This window comes from Piliocolobus tephrosceles, chromosome 5 (assembly GCF_002776525.5).
Source record: "Piliocolobus tephrosceles isolate RC106 chromosome 5, ASM277652v3, whole genome shotgun sequence".
In the NCBI taxonomy this organism is placed as follows: Eukaryota; Metazoa; Chordata; class Mammalia; order Primates; family Cercopithecidae; genus Piliocolobus; species Piliocolobus tephrosceles.
The window spans coordinates 126395598-126419988 of record NC_045438.1 but is presented as its reverse complement, the minus strand read 5'-3'; the positions used below and the strand labels follow the sequence as shown (position 1 = coordinate 126419988).

General features: G+C 45.3%; 1 protein-coding gene and 1 long non-coding RNA gene across 9 annotated transcripts in view; one reads left to right on the top strand and one right to left on the bottom strand.

Moving 5' to 3' along the window:
- TRERF1 (transcriptional regulating factor 1) overlaps positions 1 to 11381 on the bottom strand; it is a 230972-nt gene extending 219591 nt beyond the window's left edge. For 3 of the 8 annotated variants that reach the window (XM_023212818.1, XM_023212819.1, XM_023212820.1), the window contains exon 1: positions 9890 to 10201. The gene's annotated coding sequence lies outside the window, so the exon portion shown is untranslated. Of the gene's footprint in view, positions 1 to 9889; positions 10202 to 10230; positions 10315 to 10385 lie in introns of those variants that run through there. The other 5 variants (XM_023212815.1, XM_023212809.1, XM_023212813.3 and 2 more) reach the window with 4 other exon arrangements.
- LOC113225059 lies at positions 11010 to 15844 on the top strand. The gene is made up of 3 exons (XR_003309669.2): positions 11010 to 11359; positions 14656 to 14865; positions 15442 to 15844. It is a non-coding gene; the product is annotated as an uncharacterized LOC113225059 (long non-coding RNA).
- Positions 15845 to 24391: the final 8547 nt, after the last annotated feature.

Below are 24391 nucleotides of genomic sequence, written 5' to 3'. Positions count from 1 at the left end.
AGTTGCTCAAAGGGGAAGGAGGAGGGGGTGGGTGAAGAAATCTAATATTCAGTCTCTTTCCTATTTTGACTAAGCCAGCACAGACAGAAATATAGATAAGGCCTTGAATAACTGATTTAACAAAATGTCACTTATTAAAAGGAATGGGGGATGGGACAGTATTTGCATTCGAGAGCTCAGTTAAACCACCCCAGCTAAAGGCTGCAAGGCCAAGGCAAGGCAAGGGGGAAGAAAATATTTCTCAGGTCTGGTCTTCAGTGGCTGCAAGGACTGGGCCTGGTAGCAGAGAAGCCTGGATCAAGAAGCAATGGGGAGAAAACCCGAGGTTTAAAACACACACACACACACACACACACACAAAACCAAAACCCAGCTGATTCTTAAGTAAGCGTTTTTACAGCACTAACTAGTATCAGGCTCTGTGCTAGAGGCTGGGGGGTACAGAAATGAGTGATGACCCAGTTCTGCCTTCCCCAAGCTCCCAGTCCGGAGAGGTGAAAGACACATCCCACCGTAAGCATGACAGCAGCAGCCTTATAAACCAAGGGCAGCAGGAGCCCAGGAATGGCCCCTTCTAGCCCACCCACTGCTCTGGCCAGGCCCAGGCACACAGAGCCATCAAGAAAGACTTAAGGAATGAGAGTTTGCGAGGTTTGAATTCCATACTGCCTTCTAAAGAAGCTCAGACTCTTCAAAAGGAAAGAGGCCCTAAATGTCCTTACCTACTGTGGCTCCCCCTGAAAACCCCTCAACTTGCATGTATTCACCCAATTAACAAAGAAAAGCGAACTCAAGCCCCAATACTTCAGAATCAGCCTCATTACTGTGTCCTTCAGTTGAATTTAAGGGAGCTTGGTATCTCCTATTGTAATGACAACAGAGGGAACTCAAACGACACTCCTATTAAAACTCTTTGGGCATCAACTCCAGCTTTTTCTCTTTTCCTTTAAGAAAAAAAACTTTCAAAGGAGTTAGATTGGGGGCAGTTTCCCAAAGACCAAGAGAGGCCCTAGGAGCAGCCTCCGTAATGACAAAGACCCCTGGGGCCCTCAGGAAGGATTCTTTCTGAGGGAGCAAGCTGTCCAGGGCCCTGTTATCCCCAAAGTCAGAGCCCAGGGGCTAGAGGCCACACCATCTAGAAATGACCACTAGACCACCCAGGTCCCTCTGCTGAGGGGCCCCACAGAAGGGACAGAGCTGACAGTAGGAGACTGATGGCAAATAGCTGCCCCATGTGTTAAAGTCAAGTCTTGGCCCTCATTATAAGGCAGCCTTAAAACTTTGTGCTCCAGAATAATGGAGGCAGACAATTTAAGTTTTCAAAAATGTCATGCCAAAAACATGCTTAAATCATCTGAGTATTTCCAAAAGCTCATTGGAGTTGTAAGCCCAAAACACCCAGATGATCTTCCTGGTTTCCACAATCTTTTACATATATTCTGTACCACATTCTTCTACTTAACACTGTATAGCATTATCTATTTCAGAGTGCACAAAATTTGGACACCATTCAAATTGTGGCATTAAATCAGGGCTTTGGATGCTGGCTGAACAGGTGATTCTTAGTTGATCATTTATTTTTACTTTTCAATTTTACTTATCGAGCCTCAGTTTCCTCAGCTGCAAAATGAGGATATCTACCTTCTCTGGTTGTTGCAGGACACGAATAAGACATGTCAAAGAGGCTTTGGAACTATAAAATGCGAGTTATTTCAGTGATGGCCTCCATTTCCTCTCTCTCTGATTTTTCGTTGATTTCTTCCTTCTCTCTATGAAACTAAATTGGTATCAGTTCTACTGCTTTTCAAAATCAACAACACATATTTATTATACAAATACAGGAAGAAGCCCCATTATCCACGGGTGTAGCAAAATCTCAATAATTGCTAAATCTAGGTGATGAGTAGAAGGGAATTCATTATACTAGTCCTTCTGCTTCTGTGTATGTTTAAAGTTTTTTCATAATAAAGATAATTTTTAAATAAATAAATAAAACTTCACCTTCTTAGGCAGAGGCCAGAAGCCCGATTAGTGAAAAGCACTGTGTATCTTTTTAAAATGAGAATTGACTTTCCAGCATACACAGTAAGACTAAGAGCTAATGACTGCTTTTAGGTAGACTCAGCTTTATAGCACAATCCTTATTTGCAAAACAAACACTGAATGCAAATGAAGACGGCCAAGACTGCAGAACCTCAGTCGGGTTTCTTGGGGGTAGGTTCAAGGTTCCCCTGCACCCAGTTCACATGATTCTTTGCAGAGCAAACCAAGTTTATTTGGCCCTTTGGGTGAGCAGGTCCCAGATTCTGAATATGGAATCAGAATTTGAACCTATATAGACTGGCACTGCACGGCCAGCATTTCTGAGGCCAGCCTTCCGACAAGAAGAGCAGTTTCGCTAAAGGGATCACAGAGAACTTGAAAACCCCAAATAGAAGGCAGTTACATGTAGGGAACAACAGTGGGAGTGGACAAGGGAAATGTTTCGCTAGCTGTCAGATTTTCTATCTGAAAAGGAGACCTGGCTGAAGATCAAGCCGCCTTGCTGCTGCCTGTGTTCTATGCCTCTTACCGTTGACATCGCACTTTCCATCCATGATCTGATTCCCCCTCACAACTTGAAGAGGAAAGGTGAAGATGGTACCAGTCCTCTTTTTACAGATACAGAGAGGCTCAGAGGTCGACTCATTCAGAGCCTTGGTGTAGAGCTGGATCTCAATCCAGATCTGACTCTCTCCTCTTTCACCCACCTCCCTTGCAGACCCCACAGCTGGGAGCCACCGAGGCTGGCAGTCCATGGGATATTTTTTGTAAAAGACAACCTAAACAAGAGGCAGCCTTTGCCTTTTTTTTTTTTTTCTTTTGAGCTTCTTGCTCGAAACCTATGACAGCACCCACCAACTCTGAACAGGGCTGAAAATCACAGAAGTCTTTTTTCTAATCATAGTTTTCAAATAAATTTAATGCGAGGCCCTAATTATTTTAACTGAAGACTCTTTTCTCCAAGCTAAAGAATTCACTCTTTCCTCTGTGCTGCTCAGTAACGCAGTCAAATGTTCAGAAAAATGCAGTACCATTTCTGATGCAGTCTTAACCCTTGAGTCTCTGGCTGATGTCAAGTCCTAAGCCCAAACTCCTTCCCAGGGACAGGGCAGCCTCAGCCTGGGGAGGCAGAACATCTCAGCCCTCCACACAGTCCCCTGCCTGCCCACTCCTTAGCATCTGCCCCCTTATCAGTTTTTCTCGCCTGTCATGATGGAGCAAGTCCCTGAAGTATCCCCCACCCCCTTACAAAGGCCAGATCTTCCCCTCAGACCTTCTCACGGGCTTTTTGCTCAACTGACCCAACTCGTTTCTCTTGATCAATCACTCCCTCTCCACGGATCTTTCCCATCAGCACACAAATTACCAACCCTTCCAAAAAACCTCTTTCCCTTTTGCACATCCTTCCAGCTCCCACTCCATTTCTCTGCTCCTCGCCTTTCATCAAATTTTGCCAAAGAGTTGACTACACATGCTGTCCGCAGCTCCTCACTCATGATCCTCTCCCAAACCACCAATCGTGGTCCTGGCCAATCCTTCACTCCACTGAAACTGTTCTTCACAAGTCACAGACAGATTCCATTGTGCCAAATCCAGGGCCTGGTGCAGTGGCTCACGCTTATAATCCAGCAAGCACTTGGGGAGGCCAAGGCGGGTGGATCACCTGAGGTCAGGAGTTTGAGACTAGCCTGGCCAACATGGTGAAACACCATCTCTACTAAAAATATAAAAACCAGCCAGGCGTGGTGACGCATGCCTGTAGTCCCAGCTACTTGGGAGGCTGAGGCAAGAGAATCGCTTGAACCTGGGAGGCAGAGGTTGCAGTGAGCTGAGATTGCACCATTGCACTCCAGCCTGGACAACAGAGTAAGACTCCATCAAAAAAAAAAAAAAAAAAGAAAAAAAAAAACCCAATGAAACAAATCCAATGGTGATTTTTCTGGCCTTATCAGCCTCATGAAACACTACACACACACACACACACACACACACGCACACAGCACACACCCCCTTCACACTGCCTGTCCTTCTCTCTCTATGGGCTCCTTAGTGCATTCTGTCCACTCTCCTGCATTTAAATGCTCTCTCCATGCTGGTGGCTCCCACATTTTTATCTCGGGCTAGGTAGTAGATCAGATTACCCTACTTAACATCTCCACTTTGAGTCTATTAGGCACCTCAAACTTAGTGGTGCCCCCCCAAAAAAATCTTGATTCTGCCCACCTCCTTCTCCCAATCTTTCTTCGTATCAGCGAACAGCAGTACCATCTACTCAACTGCACAAGTCAGAAACCTCGGAGTTCTTGATACTTCTCCCTACCCCACAGCAGCCCTGCCCATTCTACTCCTAATGAGCATCTCACACCCACCCACTCCTCTCCATGCACCTCCTTCACCTCCTCCTCAACCTGCCTCTTTACTGTGCTCCACCTGCCTCTTTACTGTGCTCTGCCTTTCTCTGCTTGCTTCTCCACCAATGCAATCTTCTTTAACATGAGTTAGGGGCTGTTGCTTCCCACTCTAAACTTTCTTTTGTTTGTTTGGTTTTTTGTTGTTGTTGTTTTTGAGATGAAGTCTCGTTCTGTCACCCAGGCTGGAGTGCAGTGGCGTGATCTCCACTCACTGCAACCTCTGCCTCCTGGGCTCAAGTGATTCTCCTGCCTCAGCCTCCCAAGTAGCTGGGATCACAGGCGCCCGCCACCACACAGTCTAATTTTTGTATTTTTAGTAAAGACAGGGTTTCACCATGTTGGCCAGGCTGGTCTGGAACTCCTGACCTCAGGCCATCTGCCCCCTTCGGCCTCCCAAAGTGCTAGGATTACAGGTGTGAGCCACCGTGCCCAATCCCATTCCAAACTTTCAGTGGCTTCCCACTACACTTCAAATGAAATGTAAACCTTTTCAAAGCCCAGAGAGTCCCGCACAATCATCTCATGCCACCCTCTCTCCTTCATCCTTGACCACCTGTGCCTCTTTGAGTTCTCCTCAAAACCAAAGTCCTTCTGCACAGGCTCTCCTCTGCTTCATGTGCTGTCTCCCCCCACCCCCAAACCTCAGAGAGGCCTTTCCAGGCTACTCTAATGAAATCCATCCAAGTCACTGGACCAGTGGTTTCATCAGAGCACTGATCACAATTGGCAAGCTGTATTTCTTTATATGGCTGCCTCCGGACTGTAAGTGAGGTGGTAGGGGTAGGGGTATGGGTAGAAGGAGATGATTATGTCTCTTTTAATTATCAGTATATTTCTGGAGCTTTAACACAGTGCCTGGTAAATAGTAAGTCCTCAATAAGAAGCTGCCGCATGTATGAAAGAAACCAGGGCTGCTTATGGCATTAAAAAAACCTTGTTCCATGGCCACGTGTGGTGCCTCACGCCTGTCATCCCAGCACTTTGGGAGGCCAAGGTGGGTGGATCACTTGAGGCTAGGAGTTCAAGACAGCCTGGTCAACATGGCGAAACCTTGTCTCTACTAAAATAAAATAAAAAATAGCTGGGCATGGTGGTGCACGCCTGTAATCCCAGCTACCTGGGAGGCTGAGGCAGGAGGTTCACTTGGACCCGAGAGGCAGAGGTTGCAGTGAGCTGAGATTCAGGCACTGCACTCCAGCCTGAGTGACAGAGTGAGACGCTGTCTCAAACAAACAAACAAATGAATAAAACCCTCGTTCTTTGAGCCCAGAGTTATCACCGTTATTTAGGCACATGGGTTCTTTGTCCCCTTCCTGCTCTATCAAACATTTAAAAAGAAATGTTTATGTTGCTAAACCAACACCCCAACAGCTCAGCATATGCTACCCCATGCCAACTCATTGTCTTCCATGACGAAAAACCAAGAATCATCTGTTTCTTTAGTAAACCAAATTACTACAAGCAGCTACTCTGAGAACTTAAAATTCTTAGAAAATACCACAGAGGCTTTTTGTTGTGTGTTTTCTTTAGCCCAGAAGAAAAGATTTATTAAGAGAGCCCTGGGGTCAAACTCATGTTACTGAGACTATACTATTCCTTAAAAATGCCCACAGCACCCTTGTGGCAACGCACGCCAGTAACTAGAATCCAGTTGTTCTTGTCCTCCTCTCTCCACAAAAGAAATCAACTATATGTTAGTTCTCCTTTATTTTATTGGTTTCCCTCCAACATGCAAATTCAGAAATATTGTTAATCCACAAGATCCCAGATGATTTTAATCCTCCCTCCTCCCTCAGCCACACAGTTTTATGAGGTCAGAAATAAAATAAGCTGAATTCAACTGCCTTTAGAGTAGGACCACGAGCACCCACTTATACCACCTGGGTATGAGCCACTTGCCTAGATCCTTACTTTTCTTTTTTTGTTGTTTGTTTTTGTTTTTGTTTTTTTGAGACAGAGTCTCACTCTGTCACCCAGGCTGGAGTGCAATGGCGTGATCTCGGCTCACTGCAACCTCTGCCTCCCACGTTCAAGTGCTTCTCATGCCTCAGTCTCCCAAGTGGCTGGGATTACAGACACCCACCATCATGCCCGGCTAATTTTTGCATTTTTGTACAGACAGGGTTTCACCATGTTGGCCAGGTGATCCGCCTGCCTCGGCCTCCCAAAGTGCTAGGATTACAGGCATGAGCCACCACGCCCAGCCCTAAATCCTTACTTTCCATGTCAATGTCCAAAATCAATAAAAACATCAAGAGCTTCTCCCAAAAATGCCCACAGTGAAATACAGAGAATCCTGGTGATAAAAAATGATACTATATCATTATTATGAACCTTATCACAAATATTCAGCCAAATCCCAATTACCCACAGAAAGCAGGCAAAGGCACACTGGGCTTTCTGGTCTCCCGCTTATCCCCAAAGCTACCTCCTCCTGCTGCCTCGGAGTAAGAACTCAGTTAACCTTAGACTTGACCTTAGACAAGTTAACCAGCTGGCTGGAGAAGAAACTTCTAAGATGAACAGAAATTATTTTTGGTGCCAAGGATATATACATGCTCTACTCTCTGTTAGTGCACAGAATTGGGATTTTTTTTTGTGTAAGACACTGGCATTGTTTTTTTTTGACTGGCATTGTCAAAAATACTTTATTCATAAGTATTTCCTTGTGTTTGATGGTCAAGATCACCAGGTCACTCAAGAGTCCTTTCTGGAATACCAAGGATCAAATCCACTTTCTCCATGAAAAGACAAAAACAGAAGTTAGTCAGCTCACCCAAGTCCATGAAGCAATTGGCCGTTGGCTCAGGAAGAGACTGTCAAGACCTCTGGAGACCTCGCTTACAAGACACAGAATTTCAGAGCCGGAAGGGAACTCACGGATCAAACCACGCACTTTTAAGATAAAAAATGCAAAGCCCAGAAATGGCTAGAAATTGGTACTTTCCCCACCTTTCTTTCCAGTGATGTTTCCCCAGTCTTGAGCATCAAACCACGTTTAAGTTCTTTGTCACTTTACAAATACTGTAAACTTGAGCCAACTATTGAACACAAGACAATTTTAACACTTCCTCGCTAATCAACTTCAAGGAGAATCCTTACATTTGCCAAAAAACAAAAAACAAACCAAAAAAAAAAAAAAAAACGCTTTCGGTTATTATGACCAACCCACCCATTAAAGGAGGAGAAAAAGAAAATTATAAACAAGCTTTATTTTTTGTGACCACACATTTTATTATATAAGCAGCAAAAAACACTATAGTCTGTCTCCTCCTTTATACTTTAAGTTCCTAACTCAACAAAAACCACAGGCGCAAGCCGGTTAAAGGAGGCAAAACTGAGTACTTTCCACACAGTTCATAGAACAACTGTTTTCACAGCAAGCTCACATAAATGCTATGTGATAATAACACATGCCTGCTATATGGAAGCCTGCTTACCAAGCTGTGAAAAGACCCATGTTTACTATGGAACCTGCAAAATTAATCTTCTCATACAGCAGAAGGGAAACGCTCTTTTTGGGATGTCAAGCTGGCTTCTAAACAATCCTTTGGCGAAAATGGACATGCCTAAAAGGGCGGAGCCCAGAGAGGTGTGTCACTCTGGGTATCAATTCCTATAAATCAGATCCTGACAATCACCACAATATTTTAAAAAGAATGAATTATGATTCATGGGCCTTCAAACCTTTATTACCACAAGAACATTCTCTGTAGAAGAGAAAAAAAAAAAAAAACCTACTGTGACTTGACTAATGGCCAAAGCAAGACAGTAAAATAAATCTCATAAATATAAGGAAAAAAACCTGAATGACTGCTCTTGGCTCTGAGGCTAGGCATGTAAATAATTCCACCCTGGAATGAACATACATAAAGATTTTGTTTACCCTCCTAGCAAATACAACAACCAGACTCAGATTTTCATCAGGTAAAAATAATAGCTAATTTGTTTAACTAATGCCTAGTTAGGAACATTTGATAAGCAGCAATAATATTTAATTCCCAACTAACTCAACTCTCAAACTGCCAAGTATCAACCCTCAATCTGGAAATCTGACTACAGTTAGGAAAGAAAAAAAGCACTCTCCATCAGCAATGTGTAGTGAGTTTTTTAAAACCCATTTTTCTCGACCCTGCTAGAACAGAGCCTGTCTACAGAATTGCAGAAAGCTTAACCAACCTTAGTTAACTCCACTGCCTAGTGGCTACTCCCTAACCCTACTAAACGTCTCTGCGTTGGACCTCAGATGCTAAAATTATCCTAGCAAAGTTAAAACTCCCAGCATCATCAAGGTAGCTGACAGCCAAGACCTACAACTCTTCTGCAGACACCAGTAGGCTGAGGACCAAGAAAACAGAGGCAAGGAGAGGCAAAGGCTGATGGTTAACTAGTTAAGCGCTGAGGACTCCTGCTGTTATCCTCTCCAGTCAGTGAGCATCAACACCACACTTCCTATAGCCAAACTCCTTTCTTAAAAGGGTCAGTGATGCAGAAGGTGGGTGCTAACTGGGACAACTTAAAACTCCCCTTCTTAAAGCTCTCCTCCGTGACCTGCTGAAAAGTGCACCTGGACCGGTTTTCGGGAGACATTTTTTAATGAACTCTTTAGCCACTCCTGGGCAGTCATTCCTAAGCACGACTTCCACGCACTTCACAAGACAGCCCAGGCCACGCTGACTTGAAGACACCCCCTTCAGCACGGGCAGTTGCCAAAGCTGCCTCTAGTCTGGGGAAGAGTTTCCACAAAGCTGGCTCTAACAGGCCGGTGGAAGGCATACGGAGGAACCAGAAAGCGTTTTCTTGTAAGCTAAGGATGGCAGGCGCACATGCTCCAGTCCAGTGCTGGCCAGAGGCTGCCTGCCAGGTGCTCTCGGCCTCCGCCGGTGAATGAGTGGTTTGGTTTGGTTTTTAATATCTGTTTCTTAAGACCACCGGCAGTAACTTCCCAGTCTCCCAAACTGAAGTTGGGGAGTGAAGGAACAGGTTTACCCCCTTACACACTGCTCCCATCTGGGTGGCCACACTAACTTCTGGGGAGTACCCAGCCCCCACAGATCCCGCAGGCGCGTATACATACACATATGCATCATGTCAAAAACCCCAAAAGGCAGAGTCCTGCGGTTTCTGAGCTGGAGAATGAAGCCTTTATAACATCACAACCTCAAATGCAAGCCCACCATCACTACCTTTAAGCCAGGGTTGCCAGTTATAGCGCCCATCTCATCCCTCCCCATTTACTGGGATGCTGTGCAGCCCAGAGAGGGGAGAGGGAAGAAGGGAGAAGGCCCTGCTTGCATAGTGAAAGTAAAGGGGGGGAGACTTCTCCTTCTCTGTCTCCCCACTCTTCCCTCCCCACTCCGCCCCACCCCCGTCTTCTCGAGGAGCATCCCCAAACTAATTTTTAAAAAATGAAACTTAATAAGCTTCTTGCCTACCTTGGCTGTTTCTGCAACAAGTGCATGGGCAATCCGACGAGAAGACCAGTCTCCGCTTGGGGGGTGAGATGGGGGGCGAGCAGAGCTGATGGAGTAATTTCAATATTAATTTATGTCAGCCGCCTTCTCTCAGCGCTACTCACTTACAGTACTGCCCTCAGCCTGTAAACAAATATCGCTCCGCCAGGAAACATACTCCCCAGATGCAAGCCCCTCTCCCCAGCAGGGAACCTGGCCCCTCGCCCCGCCGCAAGAGTGTGCTCCCCCACCCGGGGTAGGAAGCTTTGGGTTTCCAAAGCACCAACCCACCACCTCCTCCACCACCCCAGCAAGAAACTTACTCGGTCCGTCTACGCCTCCACCCTCCCTTCAGGAAATCTACTCTCCATATGCATTCAGCCTCCCCGCAGGAAATCTGCTCCCCCCTCCCCCCTTCTATATACATGCACCCCTCCCTCTCCTCCTCCCCTTGCGCCCTCACCGGCCAGAAACTTACTAGTGAGCAAGCGTGCAGGCTCTCCTGATGCTGGAAACTTACTATCAGATATAGCGCCCGCCAGCCCCCTTTCCCAGCCCTGTTCCCCTTCCTGCCCTCCGCCGCAAGCAACTCCAAACTCTCCGCATCCAGCCGTTCTCCCTCCCCGGTGGAAATTTGCTGCGCGCGTGCATCCACCCTCCCCTTCAGGAAACTTACTCCCCATCTGCATGCACCGCCTCTCAGCCATCGCTTAGAGGGAAGGGGGTGTGCTGGGGAGACAGAAATACATATGTATCTCTCGCCCCTCCCCCGGCCGCAGCCCACTCGGGGCCGAGCCGCTGTAACCTGGCCTTACCTTTGCATTGCTCCCCATCCTCGCCCCCTCCCTTAACCCTCCTTATCCGCTCCCCAGTACCCCCCTTTCTTCACCCATTACCCACCCCTAGCAACCGTTCCCAAGCTCCTCTCGGCCTTTTTTTTTTTTTTTTTTTAAATCCAGGATGCAAATTCCTCCCCTGTCAGCAAATCGACTGTCAAATTATTTTCTTGCAAAAGGAGAAAGGCGGGGTGGGGGGGGGGGAGCAGGAGCAAAAAGGGGGGAGGGCGGGGGAAGGGAGGGAGAGGGACCGAGGAGGGGAGAGATATCCCTCCGCAGAGCTGGGTCTGGCCGCGGGCGGGGAAGCAGGAAGTAAGGTGTCCAGCGCCGCGGCCGGCTGGTCCTCCGCCGCGGCCCCCGCCCGCGTCCCCTTTACCCCTGGGCGCAGCGCTCCGGCGGGCGCGGGCCGCCCGGCGTATTGTTCGCAGCCTTCGCGGCGGTGCGCTGCTGACTTTATTTGTGCGCTTTGCGTGTGCGTGAGGTTGCACCTTTTGTAGGCTGGCGAGTCTCTGGATGAGGATGGGACGGGGGACACGGGCCCAGTTGCGGCCCTGCGCGAGCGGGACCTGTCAGCCCCGAGGTGCAGCGGACTTTCCGGCGTGGCCGGAAAATCGAGGTCGGGGAGAAGGCAGCGTGGCCGGGAAGCTGCCGCCTTAAACCCAGACCAGTGCAGGATTGCTTCCTGCGTAGCCGTCCCGGTTATTGTAACGCGCTTTGCAAGCTAACGACTGGGGTTTGGGAGGGGGTTTGTTTATTTTTCTAAGGGTCTGCAAAGATGCCGAGGTCGAGGCGGGCTGCGAGGAGACGGTCCGCGCCTACCCCCACCGCACCCTGGCCTCGGTGGGGCTGGGAGAGGGCTGGGGCTCCGGAGAAGGGGCTGGAGGTTCGCGAAGCGCGCGTCTCCATCCCTCCGCCCCGATGGGGGCGGGGAAGGGGTGTAGTAGACCGCGCTGGAAGAGCAGCTCTCTGGGGAGGGGGGTCTCCATCGCCGCGGCGGGCGCAGCAGGCCGGGGAGGGAGGTTGCCTAGGAGAGGGGCCGGGCGGCGGAGGGGAGGGGAGGAGAGGGGGCGCGGGTGCTGCCGCCGCCGCGCGCGCTCGCCCCTCCTCGCGCGCCATGACTGTGGAACGTGGTGCCGGGGAGGAGGGAAGGCCGCCGGGGGCCGCCCGGGGCTGCTCGGCATTGGTGCGGAAACCTGAGCCCGGAGTCGCTCCGTCGCTCTGTCTCCTCCTCCTCCTCTGCGGGGGAAACCGCTGCACCCAAACCGGGAGCAGCTGCGAGCAGGGGGCAGGGCGCGGGCTGAAAGGCGAGCCAAAGGTTCAAACCTCGGCGGTGCGGGCGGGGGCGGAGGGCAACATCAGGACTGCCCCCAGGTCCCGCGAGGGCGTGGCAGGGGTCGGCCCAGGTGCCAGGGAACCTGGCCTGATATCCCTGCATTTCCAAGCTTCTTTCCTGGTCAGAGGAAACGTGAACCAAAGGTAGTTCAGCTAAACAGACCATCTCGAGCCGTGTTCGAGGCATCTGTCTCGAGGGCAAGACAGTATTTTTGCACTACAGAAAGTTACACCATCCATTTTTTTCATGGGGGAAATCGTGGCGCCCCTTCCCCCAAAATCTCGCGCATGAAGAATGACCTCCCGCTACCCAGACCTTCGCCAGTGTCCCCCACCCCACCCCCACCCGGGGGCTGGGTGTGGATTGAGCGGAGGGAGGCTATATGGGAGCTTAAAGCATGAGGTCATGGGCGGAGGAGACTGCTGCCAAAAGCACCCGAGGTTTTTGTGTTTTTTGAGGGGTAACCGTTCTCCATCTTCACAGTGGAAAGTCCTCCCGCCTACCCTACCAATTCTGGGGCACGTGGACCAGAGAGTCCCTGAAAGAGGAGGGGACCTGGGCTATTTCGCTTAATGAGCGTTTGGCGCGTGCCCAGCCCTTTATGGAGCCCTTCCACATAAGCAAAGCCGAGGGACAGCGCACAGTGTTGGCGGCGACTGGGAAAGGCTTCAGATGCTCGACGTCCCCCGCCCTCTTTCCTCAGTCCTCGGTCATCTTCCAAGTGGGCTGCTTTCTGCGATAGCTTCCTGTCCCCCTCCGACCCATTCCTCCCAAGCGACTAGGGGGGGTCTTTCTAAAACTCCTATTGACATTCTTTTAAAGCCTTCAAAACCCTCCTCCATTGCCCTTAGAATAAAGCCAAGTTGTAATTTCGTCTCTACAGACCTCTTTATCCGCCCAGCTCTTCCTCGGATGTTGTAAGCCCCGTCGAGCTTTCTTTGTTCGAGGGGTGGAGGAATGGGCGCCTAACCTTTCCCCTTCCACCTCTTCTTGCTAACTCCTGCTGGACCTTCAAGATTTGACTCAACTGTCAGTAACTTCAAGATGCCTTCCTGAGGGTACACCCAGGTCTCTAACTAACTCAGGCAAAAAGACCTACGATAGGTCTCCTGGCTGCAGCGCTGTGGCCGGAGATGGCCCCAGTGGTGGTCTTTTTCCAAGCGGAGAAGGAACAGCCAAGCTAAGCTTGACCACCATCACCGCCCAGGGACTTGAGCGGGAGTTGGCTAGGACAAAACCTCAAAACGAGACCTGGGAAAATCGCACCGCCCAGAAAACTCGGCCCCTCCACCTCCCACCCAGCACATATACACACACACCCTTTTAATCTAAAACTCCTCCCCGAGGCAGATAAGGAACCTATTCGGGAGAGTAAATTAGTTGCCCCAGGTCAATGTGGAAATTCACAGCCTGTCTTTCCAGCTCCTAAACCAGAAGCTGCAGAGAAGGAGGGATTTGGAATTTGCGGCTACACAGCCAAGGACGTTTTTGTCACCTTCAAAGGACCCCTTACACCCTACACTCTTGGCCCGCTCTGTTCATTGCCAGCAGAGGGATGGTAATGCCAGATGGTTAGCTCTGCAGGCTCTGACCTTAGGCAAATTATTTAACCACTTGGTTCAGTTTCTTTGCCTGTAAAATGGGAATGATAGTATTCATATCTACAGTATAGTGTTATTGTGAGGTTTAAATGAGTTATTTTATATAAGGCCTTAGAACAGAGTTTAAAGCAAGTTACTAATATTTGTGAATAGGGTTGTGTACCCTCCCTCCACCTTCCAAAGGACTCTGGAAAAACAGATCCCCAGAGTCCCAGAGTCTTAGCTGATTGAAGCATAAAAAAAAAAAAAAAAAAATCTATGGGGCCAGGCGGGGTGGCTCACACCTGTAATCCCAGCACTTTGGGCGGATGAGGCAGGCAGATTGCTTGAGTTGAGGAGTTTGAGACCAGCCTGAGCATCGTGGAGAAACCCTCTCCACGTTTATTATTAAAAAATAAAAAATTAGCCAGGCATGGTGGTGCATGCCTGTAGTCCCAGCTACTGAGGAGGCTAAGACAGGAGGATGACGGGGTTGAGGCTGCAGTGATCAGATTGCCCCACTGCACTCCAGCCTGGGTAACAGAGCAATACTCTGTCTCAAAAAATAAAATTATAGATAGATAGATAGAGAGAGCACCTAAAGGACTGGGAAAGCACCAGCAGATGCACAGACAATGCATCCCTAATTTTACCAATAGACTTGACTCCCAACAATGCATACTCTTGAAGGCAATCCACAGGTTGAATAAACCAAGTCCATGAGCACTGGGTCTGTACTGTTTCTAAAATCAGGGTCAGAAGGATGGTGACTGAAATTAAAATATTAGCTTGGATCTTTGAAATCAGAGTCAGGCTGAAAAAGTCCCAATCTTAGTTCAAAACCTGTCCTGCATGACTGAAGCCCTCCTAGGGCTGCACAAAGTATAATGGAATTACCATTATTATTATTATTATCGTTAGATCCTAGTCTTACCATTCTCAGCACTTATCCCCATAGCAAAAGATCATTTTTTAATGTAATTTATTCTTTTGGAATAGGTTGAATGCATTCACGTGGTTCCAAATTCAAATAAACAGCAAGAAGTCTCCCTCCCACCCTGTCTGCCACCCACTTGGTTTTCCTTCTCTGGAGGCAACCTGGGTTAGTGGTCAGAAGACACGTTTAACTGTTTTCCAGCTGAGGCCTCGTGAGAACTCCTCGGACACCAATTTAAATCTTTATTTCTAGGACTCCTTTCTCCAATCCAGGTAGAGCCACTCCCCTATCCTATCCCCACTCCTACCCTTCCCCTCTTCAGCCTCAATCCTGAGCAGGCTCTATTAACAATAATGAGCCACCATTTCCTTGAGCTACTAACAAAAGCAAATGATTAAATACTTTGTGGTTCTTTCTCCTCCTCTACATTAATTGCTAACATTTATTGAGCGCTTTCCATGTGCCATGCACTGTGCTGAATACTAGACATGCATATTCTTATTTAATCTGCCCCGAATCTTCATCATTATCCTTATTTACAGATGCAGACAGAAATGAAAGTTCAGAGAGACTGTGTAATTTGCACCAATTTGCATCCAGGCCAACCTGAACCCAAACCCTATCCCTTTTTATTTTTTCTTTCCTTTTTTTTTTTTAAACAGGGTCTCACTCTTGTCACCCAAGATGGCATGCAGTGGCACAATCTATGGAGGCAATCAGGGTTAGCAGTCAGCTCACTGCGGCCTCAACCTCTCAGGCTCAAGTGATCCTCCCACCTCAGCCTCCCCAGTAGCTGGGACTACAAGTGTGCACCACTACCCCCAGCTAATTTTTGTATTTTTTTGTAGAAATGAGGTTCCACCATCTTGCCCAGACTGGTTTCAAACTCCTGGACTCAAGCGATCTGCCTGCCTCGGCCTCAAAAAGTGCTGGGATTACACCCATGAGCCGCCTCACCCGGACCCTGTCTCTTAAATAGTGGCCTTTTTACCTCTCTGCAACACAGGAAAAATTCTGGTAGCCCGCATCAGAAGGAGTGGCATGGAGGCTTTGGAGTTAAGCAGATTTAATTCAAATTATGTGTCCGGTGCCTGCCAGCAATGAGACCTTGGTAAGGGTTCTTAACCTCTCTGAGCTGGGACCATACCTTCTGCATTGGTTTAATACGAAGGTTAAATGCATGTAAATAAATGACTTCTAAAATAAATAACATTCTAAAATGTTAGTAACAAGTAAATACAATATTTAGATCTTGTGTGGATTTGATTTGAATAAATAAATTAGATTTTTTTGAAGACATTTTTGAGACAAAACGTGGACTTACTATCAGATATTAAGAAATTAATAATTTTTTCAGACATAATGGCATTGCAGTTTTTTAAAGTTCTTATCTATTACAGATACATAATGAGGCATTTTGAGTGAAAATATATCTAGGATTTGCTTTCCAATACTCCATCCCCTCTCCACCAAAACACTAAATAAATAAGGTTAGTGAAATATGGAAAATTGTTGAAGTTATTCATTATTCTATTTCCCATATGGAACTTTTCATACTACTTTCCCTATTGCTGTTGAATATTTGACATGTTTCGAATACATTTGAAATAAATTTATTGTCTGAGATGATCAGGTTGAAAATAATGAAATAAATTTAAAAGTAAAATAAATATAACCCTTTTAAGCATTAAAATTAAAAAGTATGAGGCTTGTTGAATTATTATTGTTATAAATAATTACATACATATATTTTTGAAATATAGGTATGCTCTTGCTCTTTCACCCAGGCTGCAGTGCAGTGGCACGATCACAGCTCACTGCGGCCTCGACCTCCCAGGCTCAGGTGATCCTTGCACATCTGCCTCCCAAGTAGCTGGGACTACAGGTGTGCACCACCATGCCTGGCTAAATTTTTCTTTTTTGTAGAGACGGGTTTTGCGATTTTGCCCACACTGGTCTTAAAGTCCTGGGCTCAAGCGATCCTCCCACCTCAGCTTCTCAAAGTGCTGGGATTATAGGCATGAGTTACTGCACCCAGCCTAACATTTTTTAAATTAACAAAACACAGTGCTAGTATATAATAGGCATCCAGAAATGGCATTTTTTGTCACCATGAGCCATTCAGGGTAGCATGTAAGTCAGACCTGAGCCCTGAAAAGAGCAAAGTAGACAGGTAATTGTTAAGGACTCATTTAATCCCACAGAGGACAGCATATAGGAAGGCAAATGGAAGGACTGGGTGACAGGAACAGGCAAGTTAAAGTTAGGGGCTGGTTTTCCCTGAAAATGTACATCGCTGCAGAGATGCCTCAAGAATGCATGGACTTGGAATCAGATGCACTGGGTGAAATTCTCAACTCTGCTTACAGTTCTGCCACCCAGTCCAGAACTGTGACTGACTTCTCTCGTTTGCAGTTTGGATGCTAGACCTCTCTGGCTCCTTCCAGTTGCCTAGACTGTCCACAATGCTGCAGGCTTTCCCAAGAGAAGGATCATTTCTGAGACTACACTTGTTATTTGCCTATCTCAGGAACAAATCAGAGCTGAATGGAAATGTATCCAGTTGATAATCAAACAAAACGTTTTAGGCCCAGTGAGCATTTGTGTATTGTTTTTGGAGTAATTTTTCCATGCTCTGGATTTAAGCAGCTGGAATGATTTTTACGTATGACCCCATTTTGAAATGAAAGTTTGTCCTCTTTAAGAGAGAGTGTGCATTTTGGGGAAAAGATAAGACAATATATTTGGTAACTCTTCAAATAAGTGAACCCTTCTTTTTTTTTTTTTTTTTTTTTTGAGATGGAGTCTTGCTTATTGCCCAGGCTGGAGTGCAGTGGTGCGATCTTAGCTCACTGCAAGCTCCGCCTCCCGAGTTCATGCCATTCTCCTGTCTCAGCCTCCTCAGTAGCTGGGACTACAGGCGCCCGCCACCACACCTGGCTAATTTTTTGTATTTTTAGCAGAGACGGGGTTTCACCGTGTTAGCCAGGATGGTCTCGATCTCCTGACCTCGTGATCCACCCGCCTCAGCCTCCCAAAGTGCTGGGATTACAGGTGTGAGCCACCGCGCCCGGCATAAGTGAACCCTTCTATAAAATATTTCCCTTTATATTAAAGGTGGAGCTTTGGGAGAGCTTCTTAAAAACTGGACAAACTGCAGGCATGGAAAAATAGACAAGAGCATGGAGGGGGAAATACCACCTCTGTTGCCTTTCTACCCACTGCTGCAGAATGAAGGCTCAGAGAGGCAACAGGACCAAAGGAGATAACACAAATCAAGTGTGTGCTTTAGGGTGAGGAATGGATATAATTCATGCAGTTGTTGAAGCAGTTCCAGTGATCCAGAGGCAGGTGAGTCGTTCACTTTCAGTGGCAAGTGAAAGCAATGGAACAATAGGGTTGTAGGGTGTTTCTCAAACCCTTGTTTCTTTGCCATCCTTGAATCTGCAACAACCAAAACAATGAAAGCAAAAACTGAACATGGAGGCACAGGAGGGTTTATGGGATTCCCATTTGAGACCAACAAGGCAGCATAATTTATTGTAATTACTTCAACCCTCAATTCTGTTAAGGATGGTGTTGAGAGAGCTGGCCTTACTCAAGACCAGAGGCCTAACTGATACTTGTTTAGTAATACTAAGAGATTGCTATCTAGGGTAAGTTTCTAACCAGAGAGAAAAATAGGTTCCAGTATATGAGAAGGTTCTCAGTTTAAGCCATTTTTAAAAAAAAATTAAGCTATTTAGTAGATTCTGTATCCAATACAAAAACTAAAAGTGATCAGCTGATTTGGGTAACTCTAAAACTTCCTGCACCTGCCCAGGAGGCGTGCTTGGGAGTCACACATTTCAGCTATGGCAATAGTAGGTGGCATGCAAGGGCTATGGTGGCCCACAATAGTTCCCAGCTTCAAGCTAGTCCCAAATGAGTGGCTTTGTTAGCTGTGAGGGTGAGGAAAAAAGAGAATTAGTTAATTTCCTACTGCAGATGCAAATCTACTAAAGTTTTAAATTGCACAGTGAGTATAGATTACAGCTAGTTTTCCAGATTCCCTAATGGAGCCACAATTCTTTTTAAGAGGGAGAGAGAACACATGAGACCTTGTATCAGAAAGAATTCTGGCAGGAAACAGGTGGTATTCTCAATCGATAACTGCAGATCATTTAAGGTAAGTAGTATTTACAATACAGTGCAGGCAGAGCCAAGCTCCGTGAGTGTGCAACCTGTGCAACTGGACCTCAAACTTAGAGGGGCCACACACTAGTTTAATGCTTTGCAATCCCCATCTTGAAATTCTTTGGAATTTTAAACATGTATATGGAAATGGAAGAGTCTGGCTATGTTGCCCTGGCTGGTCTTGAGCTCCTGGCCCCAAGCAATCCTCCTGCGTTGGCCTCCTGAAGTGCTGGGATTACAAGCATGAACCACTCTGCCCGACCTTTGTAATTTTTCAGTAAAGGACCCTGCATTGCACCGGCCCCACAAATTATGTGTGTGCAGTATTAAGGGAAACCAGCAAGAGGTGGTATAGCACCAAAGGACCAAAACAAATATGGAGCCTTTACCACTCCTAGTTCAGAAACGGCAAGAAAAAAAATATCTGCAATGGAGTGAGAACGATTGCTGAAGTTGTGGCCACAGGTATAGCTATAAGAGAGGCCCACCTAAAAGGAGCTGGGGTCTTCAGTAGAAGAACACAACCGCAGCCAATTCATAGCTTGCAGAGAGGGAGGTGGGTAAATACATATCCCAAATTATTTCTCTTCCTACCCTCTGATCTCCCATTTGTGCCTCCCACGGCTGAACCTAACAGGAAGCCAGAGGGTATGGGAGCCCACTGATGCAATCGATGGAGGTCAGCCTTCCAGGGCACAGGGTACAGTACAGAAAGGTAGCAAGTAGGTCTGTAAAGAGCAATCAGAGAAGATCCAGCCCAGAACTTGTACCTAAAAATTTCAGGATCATGGTTATGAGTAAATAAAAGACAAATATCACAAACAAATTTCAGTGAAGAACTGTACATTGTAATGATTTTTAAAGGACAGTCGTTTGGCGTGTATCATGCATGGGATTTTACACATTTTTAAAGGAAAAACAAGATTATCTAAGAATTTCAAGAAAAGAGGCGTTCGAATGAGTCATCACTAATGAAAAGAGAAGGCTGGGATTTCAAAATTTTTGTAAACATTCCAGGCCCCAGAGCCACATTTTGCAAATACCCCACTCCCCTTGATCCTCACTTCTCTCACCCCAAAGCCACCATCACAATAAAAAAAAATGCTTTCACAGGCACAGCATCCCAAGATTTGCAAGAGCCACTTGGGCAATAGCAGCTGAATAGAATATATTCCAACAAAGAGGATTTTGGTTTAATTATATACTTATTGGTACCTTTTACGTATGAAGAGCATTGAAAAGGTGGTGTAATGGGAATACATTATGCTAACTTGTAACCATTCTGACTACTCAATTCCTCAGCACATTATTAGGCTATCCAGTTCACTTTCAAAAAACAGCATAGCACTGATTCATTTGGATTCCACTCATAGTTCCTAACTCAGAAATGGGCACAGCTAGATTGACTCTTTATAATTTGCCTGAAAAATAAAGATTTTTCTACAAACGTTAACAAGATTCCAGAGACACAACCTTTTTTTTCAGATGGAGGTAAAGTATACAGAACACAAACTTAGCCGTTTTAAAGTGTATGATTAAGTGGCATTTTGTACATTCACAATCCTATGTAGCCGTCACCTCTATCTAGTTCCAAAATATTTGCATCATCCTAAAAGGAAACCTTTACACATAAAGCAGTTAATCCTCATTTCTTCTTCTCAGCCCCTGGCAACCACTGATCTGCCTCTGTCTCTAGATTTACCTATTCAGGATATATATATGTGTGTGTGTGTGTGTGTGTGTGTGTGTGTGTGTGTGTGTGTATGTTGTAGTAATAGTTGTTGTTGTTATTCCCCAGGCTGGAGTGCAATGGAACGATCTTGGCTCACTGCAACCTCTGCCTCCCGGGTTCAAGTGATTCTCCTGCCTCAGCCTCCTAAGTATCTGGGACTACAGGCACCCACCACCATCATGTCCGGCTAATTTTTGTATTTTTAGCAGAGACAGGGTAACAACATGTTGGCCAGGCTAGTCTCGAACTCCACACTTGGTCTCAAAAAAAAAAAAAAAAAGTCACAGAAAACTTTCTGGAAGAGCTAATCACTTGCATTAAACCAAAGTGAATAAAATATCTAGCTTATAAGTTTCCCATAATATTAAACAGAGTAAAATTTAAAATCTCAATTACTTGTATATCCCATGTACACTGACATAAATTATCTTTAAAGTACTATTTTTTACAAAGGCACTGGAAACAAAGTAATTGGTCATTGGTTTTCTATCATGATGTTTAATATCAAGATGTAAAATCCTTGCTTTAAGGATTATAAGAATTAAACTAGGCTGGGCACGATGACTCATGCCTGTCATCCAAGCACTTTGGGAGGCCAAGGCAGGCAGATCACGAGGTCAGGAGATCGAGACCATCCTGGCTAACACGTCTCTACTAAAAATACAAAAAAATTAGCTGGGCTTGGTGGCAGGTGCCTGTAGTCCCAGCTACTCGGGAGGCTGAGGCAGGAGAATGGTGTGAACCTGGGAAGTGGAGGTTGCAGGGAGCCGAGATCGCACCACTGCCCTCCAGCCTGAGTGACAGAGTGACACTCCATCTCAAAAAAAAAACAAAAAGAATTCAACTAGGCCCGGTGCAGCGGATCACTTGAGGTCAGGTGTTCAAGACCAGCCTGGCCAACATGGTGAAATCCCATCTCTACTAAAAAAATACAAAAGTTCGTCAGGCATGGTAGTGGGCGGCTGTAATCCCAGCTACCTGGAGGTTGAGGCAGGAGAATCTCTTGAACCCGGGAGGCGGAGGTTGCAGTGAGCCGAGATCGTGCCACTGTACTCCAGCCTGGGCGACAGAGTGAGACTCCGCCCCCCACCAAAAAAAAATGAAAGACAGAAAGAGAGAAAAGGAGAAAGAAGAAAGAGAGAGAGAGAGAGAGGAAGGAAGGAGGGAAGGAAGGAAGGAAGGAAGGGAGGGAGGGAGGGAGGGAGGGATGAAGGAAGGAGAAAAGAAAAAGAAAGAGAGAAGGAGGGGGGAGGGGAGGGGAGGAGAGGAGAGGTATTAAACTGACAAGATGTTTTCCTGATTTTTAATTTGGTTGTTTTCCTGCTATTGAGTTTTGAGGGGTTTTTCTAGATACAACTCCTTTGCATATGCAGTTGGCAAATATTTTCCCTTAGTCTACAGTTTCATTCTCTTAACAGTATCTTTCACAAAGCCAAAGCTTTTAATTTTAATAAAATCCAATTTATTACTTTCCAATTTTGTGGATTGTACTTTTGATGTTAGCTCTAAGAACACTCCCTAATCCCAAATCATGCACATTTCTACTGTTTTCTTCTAAAAGCTTATAGTTTTACATTTTATTTTTACATCTATGATGCATTTTTGAGTTAATTTTTATATAAGGTTGAGATTGAGATGAATTTTTTTTGTTTTTAATTTTGTTGTTGTTGTTGTTGTTGTTATGTGTTCGTTTGTTTGTTTTTGAGACAGGGTCTTATTCTGTCACCCAGGCTGGAGTGCACTGGCACAATCTCGGCTCACTGCAGCCTTGACCTCCCAGGTTCAAGTCATCCTCCCACCTCAGCCTCCCAAGTAGCTGGGACTATAGGCATGCACTACCACTCCTGGCTAATTCCTTTTTTTTTTTTTTTTTTTTTTTTTTAGTAGAGATGAGCTCTCTCTATGTTGCCCAGGCTGGTCTCAAATGCATGGCTTGAGCAGTCCTCCCACCTTAGCCTCCCTAAGTGCTGGGATTATGAGTGCAAGTCACTGTTCCCAGCCTGTTTTTAATTTTTTTGTGGAATATTTTTGTATACAGATGTTCAGTTGTTCCAATATCACATGTTAAAAAGATTGTCACTTTTCCATTTAATTGCCTTTGTACCTTTTTCAGCAATCTACATTTGTGACTTCATTTCTGGACATTTTATCCTTATTAATTGGCCTGTGCATCCATTCTCTGCCAATAGCACACTATCCAGATTACTGTTACTTTACAGCAAGTCTTAAATTCGGGTAGACCGATTCTTCCTGCTTTATTCTTCTTTTTAAAAATTGTTTTGGCTCTTTTGAACCCTTTGCCTTTCCAAATAAATTTTAGAATCAGCTTGCATATACTTGCAAAAGTCCTATTGGAATTTTTATTGGAATTGCATTAAATCTATAGATTAATGTGAGAAGAGTTTGACATTTTAACTAAATTAAATCTTCCAACCCACAGTATGTCTCTCCATTTATTATGTCTTCTTTGGTTTCTTTCATCAATGTTCATAGTTGTCAGCATATAGATATCCTGTACAAGTTTTGTTAGATTTATACCTAAGTATTTCTCATTTTAAAACTTTAATTAGTATTTTTTAAAATATTGGTTTCCAAATTTTAAAATAAAGTATATAGAAGCATGATAGATGTTTTTTGAGTTGACTTTATATACTGGGACTGTAATAAATTCATTAATTAGGGTAGGAGTTTCTTTGAATATTCCTTGGGATTTTCTACATAGAAAATCATATCACTTGCAAATAGGAACAGAATTTTTCTTTCTAATCTGTATGCCTTTTACTTTTTTTCTCTGCCTTACTGTACTGGCTAGGACTTCCAGTACCATATCGAATAGGAGAGGTAAAAGTGGACATCCCTGCCTTGTTTTCTATCCTAGGGGAAATTATTCAGTCTTTTACCATTAAGTATGATGTTCACTTTGGTATTTTGTAAATTATCAAATAAAAAAAATTCTTTTTTATTTCTAGATCGCTGAGGGTTTTTACCATTAAGGGATGCTGGGTTTTTTGAAATGCTTTCTTTTTGCATTGATTTGATATGCTCTTGTCATTTTTACTCTCTGGTTTTTTAATATGGTGAATTATAATAATTGATTTTTGAATATGGAACCAGCCTTGCATTCCTAGGATCTAGGATAAACCTCATGTGGTCATGAAATGTTTTTTTTTTTTTTTCTTTTCTTTTTCTGAGATGGAGTCTCACCCTGTCGCCCAGGCTAGAGTGCAGTGGTGCAGTCTCGGCTCACTGAAACCTCTGCCTCCTGGGTTCAAGTGATTCTCCTGCCTCAGCCTCCAAGTAGCTGGAATTACAGGCACACACCATCATGCCTGGCTAATTTCTGTATTTTTAGTAGAGACAGGGTTTCACCATGTTGTTCAGGCTGGTCTCGAACTCCTGATCTTGTGATCTGCCCACCTCACCCTCCTACAGTGCTGGAATTACAGGTGTGAGCAACTGCACCTGGCCAAATATTATTCTTTTTATATATTGCTGGATTCAATTTCCTAATTTTTCATGAAAATTTTTGTGTACTGTTCACAAGGGATATTGTTCTATAGTTTTCCTGGACTGTCTTTGTCTAGCCTCATAATATGAACTGGGAAGTGTTCCTTTCTCTTCTATTTTCTGAAAAAGATTGTGTAGAATTGGTGCTATTTGTTTATTAAAAGTTTCACAGAAATTCACTAGTGAACCTATCTGAGCTTGGAGATCTTTTTATTTTACTGATATTCTCTATTGTTTTTCTGTAATCAGTGTTATTGATTTCTCCTCTTTATTATTTCCTTCCTTCTGCTTGCATTGGGCTTTATTTTGCTCTTCTTTTTGTTAGTCTTTCTTTCTTTCCTTCCTTCCTTCCTTCCTTCCTTCCTTCCTTCCTTCCTTCCTTC